At 47.8% G+C, this 6961-nt stretch overlaps 1 protein-coding gene across 2 annotated transcripts in view; it reads left to right on the top strand.

Annotated features, from left to right (window-relative positions):
• The first annotated feature begins 351 nt into the window (after nt 1-351).
• Nucleotides 352-6961, top strand: part of EPB41L3 (erythrocyte membrane protein band 4.1 like 3) — a 114198-nt gene continuing 107588 nt past the window's right edge. Inside the window, exon 1 of one of the 2 annotated variants that reach the window (XM_068147578.1) lies at nt 352-602. The gene's annotated coding sequence lies outside the window, so the exon portion shown is untranslated. Of the gene's footprint in view, nt 603-2697; nt 2874-6961 lie in introns of those variants that run through there. The other variant, XM_068147577.1, reaches the window with a different exon arrangement.

Below are 6961 nucleotides of genomic sequence, written 5' to 3'. Positions count from 1 at the left end.
CATTCAACTGAGTCGAAAAGCATCCAGGTCCCTCTGGATGTGGGGTAGAGGGTGGGGTCCTGCTCCTGGGGGTGGTGGGCCCTGTGGGGGGAAGTCTGGCTTCACAAGCCTCCCGCCGTGCAGCTTTGGCCCTTCGCCGCCGCTTTTCCTTTTTATTTATTCCCCCCCCCCCCCCCTTTTTTTTTTTTTTTTTTTTTTAATGTTTTTCCCTTTTTCCCTCCCTCTCTCCGGAGCAGCCTCCGCAGCCCTGATTTGCTGGGAAGCGGTGGCGGCTTCGCTCTGGGCAGAGCCGGGGCTGCGCCGTCGCTGCTGACGCGTGGCCGCCACCAGCGGGAGCAGCACCCCCCCGCCTCCCCGGTTCCATTGCTGGGAGCAGTCCCGGTCCCGTTACCACAACGGCTCGACGGTACCAGCGGGAGGCACCTCGGTACCAGTAACGGCCACAGGAGCAGCTCCACGGTACCGGCGGGAGCAACCCCCGTACTACTACAGGCAACAGCAACAGCTTCACGGTACCGGCGGGAGCAGCCCCGGTGCCTCCGCTGCTGCCACCACTGCGAGCAACCCCAGTACCGCCGTCGCCTCTCCCCGCCGCCTCCAAGGTACCTTCCCGCCTTTCCCTGCCCCCCCTTCCCGGTGCGGTGTCCTCCCTGCAAGGGGGAAGCAAGGGACATGCCTTGGGGGAAGCAAGATCTGCCTTCCCCTTATGATTAATTTTTTTTTATATATACGTGTGTGCATATATATATAAAATATATATTTATATAAGAATATCTATACACACACATATGAAGCCAGGAGCCATTTTAAGTTAGCAGCCGCGGAGAGGGGCCGGAGGGCGGCGTGTCCGTGAGGGGGGTGCCGGCGTTTGGGAACCGGGGATGGCGGGGCTGGGGGGGGGGGGGGAGGAAGTCGACGACGACCTCCCTCTGCGTCCCTGTGAGGGACACACACACACATGGCTGCTTGCACCATAGCGGTACCCGGGGTGTGTGGGTGTCAGTTTTAGTATTTTTTTACTCATTTCTGCGGCGAAACTTCAGCTCTGACTCCCCCACCTCCCCGCCTCCCCGGCTCACAGCGGCTGGGCGGTGCAGGGCGAGCGCTTCCCCCGTCACACAGAGCCCTCGGTGCCGCTGTCCCCTCACCGCGCTTTGCAGTCACTCGGGGCGGGGGGGTGGGGGTTGTTTCCACACACCCCTCCCCGTGGGTTCTGCAATGCGGCGGGTGTGGTTATATAGGGAGCACATCGCAGCCCCGGGCCGCTGCAGTGGCAATGCCGCCGGCCCTCCCCGCTCCCCTGTCCCCTGGGTCCCCTCCCCCGTTCCCCCGTCTTCTTCCTTCGGTCCCCGCCCTGACGGTTCGGAGCTGTCAGACCCGCACTGCCTCGCCTCTGGCACGGCAAAGGGGGGAATCCTGATTTTGAGAAAGGTAAAGATGGTTTTCCTTTCCTGCTCCTCAGCGTGTGCTGATACTGGAGGCAGAAAGTGTTTCAACTCAGCATGTGAGACTGAAGTAACTACGGGGTTTGAAGCGTTTTCTGTCAAAACGATCATAAATCAGAGGTCTGCTTGCCAAAAGAGAAATTCTCTCGGGTTAGGTGCGGCCCACGTGTATCCGTATTTTATCACCTGGCAAGCTGAATCATCACTCTCTCAGTTTCGTTTTAATATTGTCAGCATTTCTCTGTGTCCGTAGAAAGCTGAAAGTACAACTAAATGTCATGGAAAATAAGAATATGCCTTATATTCTGTGAAAGATGTACTGAGGTGCAGAAAGGGAAGTTTTGGAGTTGCAATCTTGGTTAGATGTGATTGAGAGTTCTCTTTTCTCTCTAAATCTGTGAGGACTGTTATTTCTTCCATATCTATGGAGAGCACTTTTTCTTTTAAATCCATTGAGAACATTAGTTCCTCTACATCCCTGGAGAATATTCTTTTCCTTAAAATCTATAGGGAATGTTCTTTTTTCCCTATATCTATAGAGAACATTATTTCCTCTGCATCTCTGGAGAACATTCTTTTTCCTTAAAATCTATAGAGAATGTTCTTTTTTCTCTATATCTACAGAGAACATTCTTTCCTCTACATTTCTGGAGAGCATTCTTTTTCCTCCATGTCTCTGGAGAGCATCCCTTTTTCTCTACATCTCTGGACAACAGGCCTTTCATAGAGCATTAAAAGGTCAAGATCATCATGCTGCATCATCAGTATGTGGTTAAATTCATGCGTCTTGCTGCACCCGTGTGTGTACATACATAACAGAAGTGAATAAAGCTAAGCTGGTCTCCTTGGTGGGAAAGTTTTGGCTCGAAGGTGAGGATGAGACCTGAATGGCAACTAGGGAAGAGTCCAAGAGCACTGCATTGGAGTAAGAGCTGATTGAAGCTCATCCCTTAAGGAGCAGAAAAGCTCTTTGAGCTGCAGACCCGCTCATAAAACACATCAGGAAGCATTACAATTAAATCGTTTTTATTTTATCAGACTGGTACAGCCTGAGCCTCTCCCTGAACTAGCTTCTTCCAGTTGCCTCCCTCCACCCAAGATGCAGCTGATGGGTCTCTTCTCCCCCCAAACTGCTCAGTATGACTGAGGAGATGGGTCAGGATGCATGTCAGCTCATGGGAAGGGAGCCAGCTTCTGGGGTGGGCAGATTTGCTTTGGGAGGAGAAGAAGGAGGAGGGAGGCAGCAGGGTGTGGCAGCATCCTCAGCCTCCCCCTCGCCTCCGCCTTGGTCGCAGGGCTGGGCTGTGTCTGCTGGGGAGCTGCAGCGGAACTGGAAAGGTCTAATTTTAGGTGGAGTTTTATTCTCTCTCCGGTGAAGGAGCAAGTGAAGGTGAAGCTGTAACTTACATAATTCTTGAATTAAGCAGGGTGAGTGGGTTTTTTATTTGTTTGCAGTGGAAACCTAAGTATTGACTCTTCAATGCTACAAACTGGTTGTTGACAGGTTTTTCTTGGAGGCTTGGGTGGGGGTAGATGGGACCCTCAGGACTGTGCTCACACTTCTATTTGTTAGATTTGTTGTTTGGTGCAGTAGCTGGGGGTACCTCAGGGGCTGTGTGTGGTTATTACTTTATTAAATACATAAAATTGTCACTTCTCTGCATGTCAGGCATGATCTCAAGTTAACAGAAACTTCTTGAAATGTGTTAAATGTGTTATTCACAGTGGGTGACATTCAGTCTGGTTTCATGGAGGTGTACCAGTAAATGACTGCTTGTTGTCTCGGGAGAAAACATCAGACCATTTGTAAGAGGCTACAAAAGAATTCTTGTTTCTCCTGAGTTTTATCTCTTGAGCTAAAAGCCTTTTTAACACTAAAAGCATTAATAACTGGGTGACTTTATCACATCAGAATACATCCCGGGAGGGAGGATCTGTGTACGTACAGAGTACATTGGGCTTTGCAAACAAAGGGTGGATCTGTGCACAGAAGAGTTGTTCCGTGAGTCGGCAGGATTTGGCTTCTCTAGGGTTGTGCAGTGTGGCCTTGGGATGTTGTGGTTTAGCATCATTATCATCCCATTTTTCACTGGAAATATGCTACAGTTGCAGAGCTGGAATTTTCAAAGTGTTTTGTTCAGAGATAATTTCTAATCAAGTGAAACAAAATTGGTATAATAAGATCCTTGTTGACTAAGCTGGAAATGTAGCTGAAAGCATCTTTATCCTGCAGGATCACGATTGATTGGTTTTATTTAGGGCTTGTAGTGATGGAATGAGGGGGAATGGCATTAGGCTGGAAGAGGGTAGATTTAGACTGCAGAATAAATATTACAAAGAGCGACTGAAGGAGCTGGGGCTGTTTAGTTTGAAGAAGAGGTGCTAAGGGGAGACCTCATCACTCTCTACAACTACCTGAAAGAACATTGGAGAGAAGAGATTGGTGCTGGTCTCTTTTCACAGGTAATTAGCAATAGAACAAGAGGGGATAGCCTCATTCTGCAACAGGGTAAATTTAGACTGGATACTAGGGGAAAAAAATCACAGAAAGAGTAATCAGACATGGGATAGACTGCCCAGGGAGGTGGTTGTGTCACCACCCCTGGGTGTGTTTAAAGTTCATTTGGATGTGATGCTTTGGGATATGGTTTAGCGGTGCACTTTGTAGAGTAGGGTCAAAGGTTGGACTTGATGATACCAGGGGTCTTTTCCAACCTGAATTATTCTATGATTAGGAATAAATTCTTCACAGTGAAGACGGTGAGACACTGGAACTGGTTCCCCATGGAGGTTCTGGATGCCTGGATGTCTTCAAGGTCAGGTTGGACAGGGCCTTGAGCAAGCTGGTCTAGTGGAGGGTGTCCCTGCCCACGTGGATTTGTTGGAATTACATGATCTTTAAGGAACCTTGCAACCAAAACCAGTCTATGATTCTATCAGTTAGATGCAGAAGTTAGAAAGTATGTACAAGGAAGGGTGTTACCCAGTGCTTAAATAAGCCTTGCTGAGCTGTTGGAATCACTGCTGTAAAGGGAGCTTCAAAAAGAGGTGAAGCGCTGCAGAAGTGATGGATTAGCTGGGATTTATCACATGGTTTTCTTCATTTTTAATATCCTGTATTAACCATTTGGGTAATGGTCCAATTGTAAATGTGTGGATGGACACACAGCACTTCCTAGCTGGAAAACCCCAAAGACAAACATTTGTTTTGTGTGGCAATAACTCAATTTCTTTACTTTTAACAGCACAGGTGGAGGGAAGAAAAATCTAAGCACTTATCTTCCTTAGGAGAAATCCTACAGGCCCTTTGCTTCTGCCTCTGCCATTCCCAATCATTGTCACCGTAACCATTGGTGCAGAGGAACCTCAGGAGGATTGCAGAGGACTAAATATCTGTGGAAAAGCAGAAATGGGTCAGGATTTGGGACAACCGAGGTAACCTGAGACAGCATGCTGGATAGACAGCAACCTCAGTGCCTCCTGCACCTTTCCTGAGTGATTGATATGATGCAATCGAAGTAATTGTCCTCTTTTTTTCTCTGGAGGAAAAGTGAAAAAAGCTTTTTCACTTGGTGTTTCTGTCAGCAGAGCAGTTTGTTCTCTAGTAACAGGGAGAAAAGCAAAAAAAGGGAATGATCAGGGTCTTCTAAATCACTTCCAAAGCTGTTTGCATCCTGTGGGGTGGGGTGTATGCAAGGGTACTACATAAAGAAAAATAAATAGATAAAAAATAACACCCTGCACGGATACAGCAAGGGGTTGACCTGCTGGAAAGCAGCTCCAAGAAAGACCTAGGAGTGCTGGTGGAGAAGAAGTTCACCATGAGGCAGTAGCGTGCCCTCATGGCCAAAAGAGGTCAACAGTCTCTTGAGGTGCAATGAGAAGAGTGTGGCCAGTAGGTCAAAGGAGGTTGACCTTTCCCTCTCCTCTGTGCTAGTGAAGCCACATTTGGAGGTCTGGGTCCAGTTCTGGGCTTTCCAGTTCAAGAGAAATGGAGAACTGCTGGAGAGAGTCCAGTGGAGGCTACAAAGATGCTGAGGGGTCTGGAGCATCTCTGTGAAGAGGAAAGGCTGAGAGACCTGGGGCTTTTTAGCCTGGAGAAGAGCAGACTGAGAGAGGATCTCAGCAATAGCTAAAGGGTGGGGGTCAACAGGATGGGGCCAGACTCTTTAAAGTGGTGTCCATTGACAGGCCAATAGGTGATGTGCCTCTGGAACCCAGGAGGTTCCACCTGAGGATGAGAAAAAGCTTTTTTGCTGTGACAGTGCTGGAGCCTTGGAGCAGGCTGCCCAGAGAGATTGCAGAGTCTTCTTTTCTGGAGAGATTCCAAACTGACCTGGATATTGTGATCCTGGGCAACCTGCTATAGGTGACCCTGCCTTAGCAGGGGGGTTGGATTAAATGATCCCCAGTGGTCCCTGCCAATCCCTGCTGTGCTGGGATTCTGGGATTTTTAAAAGCACAAGAAGTTAAAAGGGGGGGGGGGGGGGATCGTTATGCTTTCTTCTCCATATCTTGGAAATACTTTCTGTGGTTTCTCTACCTATCAGAAATGACCTGTGGGCAAGCTGAGAAACAAAAGAAACCCTGAAATCTGCCTGAAGAACACCCACCAGATGTTTGATCCCACTGAGAAAAGCCATTATAGTTGAGAGTGTTAAAGAAGAATGTGGAAACCAGGGGCTTGGAGCATATGCAGGGGGGTGCAGGGCTTGAAGTAATGGGAAACATATGTGAATGTAAGGAAGTATTTTGGGAAGGGGGTGGTGCATGAAGAGAAAGCCAAGTGATTTTTCATCACTTGGGCTTTCACCTGTCTAATACCAGTGAAACTCAATTGCAAACAAGCATGTAAGGGAGGACTTGCTGTTACCTTTATTCTTCTTCCATGTTTTTGGAAGTTGTGCTGTATTAAAGGAGTTGGCAACTTAATATGATCTGGTTGTATTTGTATAATTAGTGAGTCTGTCAAAGCTGTGGTGTGATTACATGTTAGATGTGTTGACAGTGGATTGCGTGTCTAAGAACATGTACGAGGTCCCTCTACAACTTTTCTTCACCATCCCTTTTTAATCTGAACCATTTGTTTGGCTATACAGGCTTGTGACAGAAATCTTGGGGTTTTCCATCATCTATACGCCCATTTTCCTACCTGGCATTCCGTATTACCTCTACAGTAACAGGTCTTGGAGGAGTTAGAGTTTGACGTTAGTATATGGTTTAGGATTGGGTTGTTTCTCCACTCATTCAGGCTGAGAGAGTTGGGGTTCTTCAGCCTGGATAAAAGAATGCTTCAATGAGACCTTCTTGTAGCCTTTCAGCACTTACAGGGGCCTGTAAGAAAGCTGGGGACCGACATTTGAGCAGGGCCTGTTGTGACAGGACAAGGGGTGATGGTATTAAACCAAAACCAAGAGATTTGACTAGAGAGAAGGAAGAAAATGTTCACAGTGAATGTGATGAAACACTGTCAGGGATTTTGCCTTAAAAAAATTCCACTTATCCTACATAATGAT

Source organism: Melanerpes formicivorus, unplaced genomic scaffold, assembly GCF_026170545.1.
Source record: "Melanerpes formicivorus ecotype bairdi unplaced genomic scaffold, bMelFor1.0.p_v2 SCAF_15, whole genome shotgun sequence".
Taxonomy (NCBI): Eukaryota; Metazoa; Chordata; class Aves; order Piciformes; family Picidae; genus Melanerpes; species Melanerpes formicivorus.
Note: the sequence above shows the minus strand (reverse complement) of the source record. Positions and strands in the feature narration are given on the sequence as shown.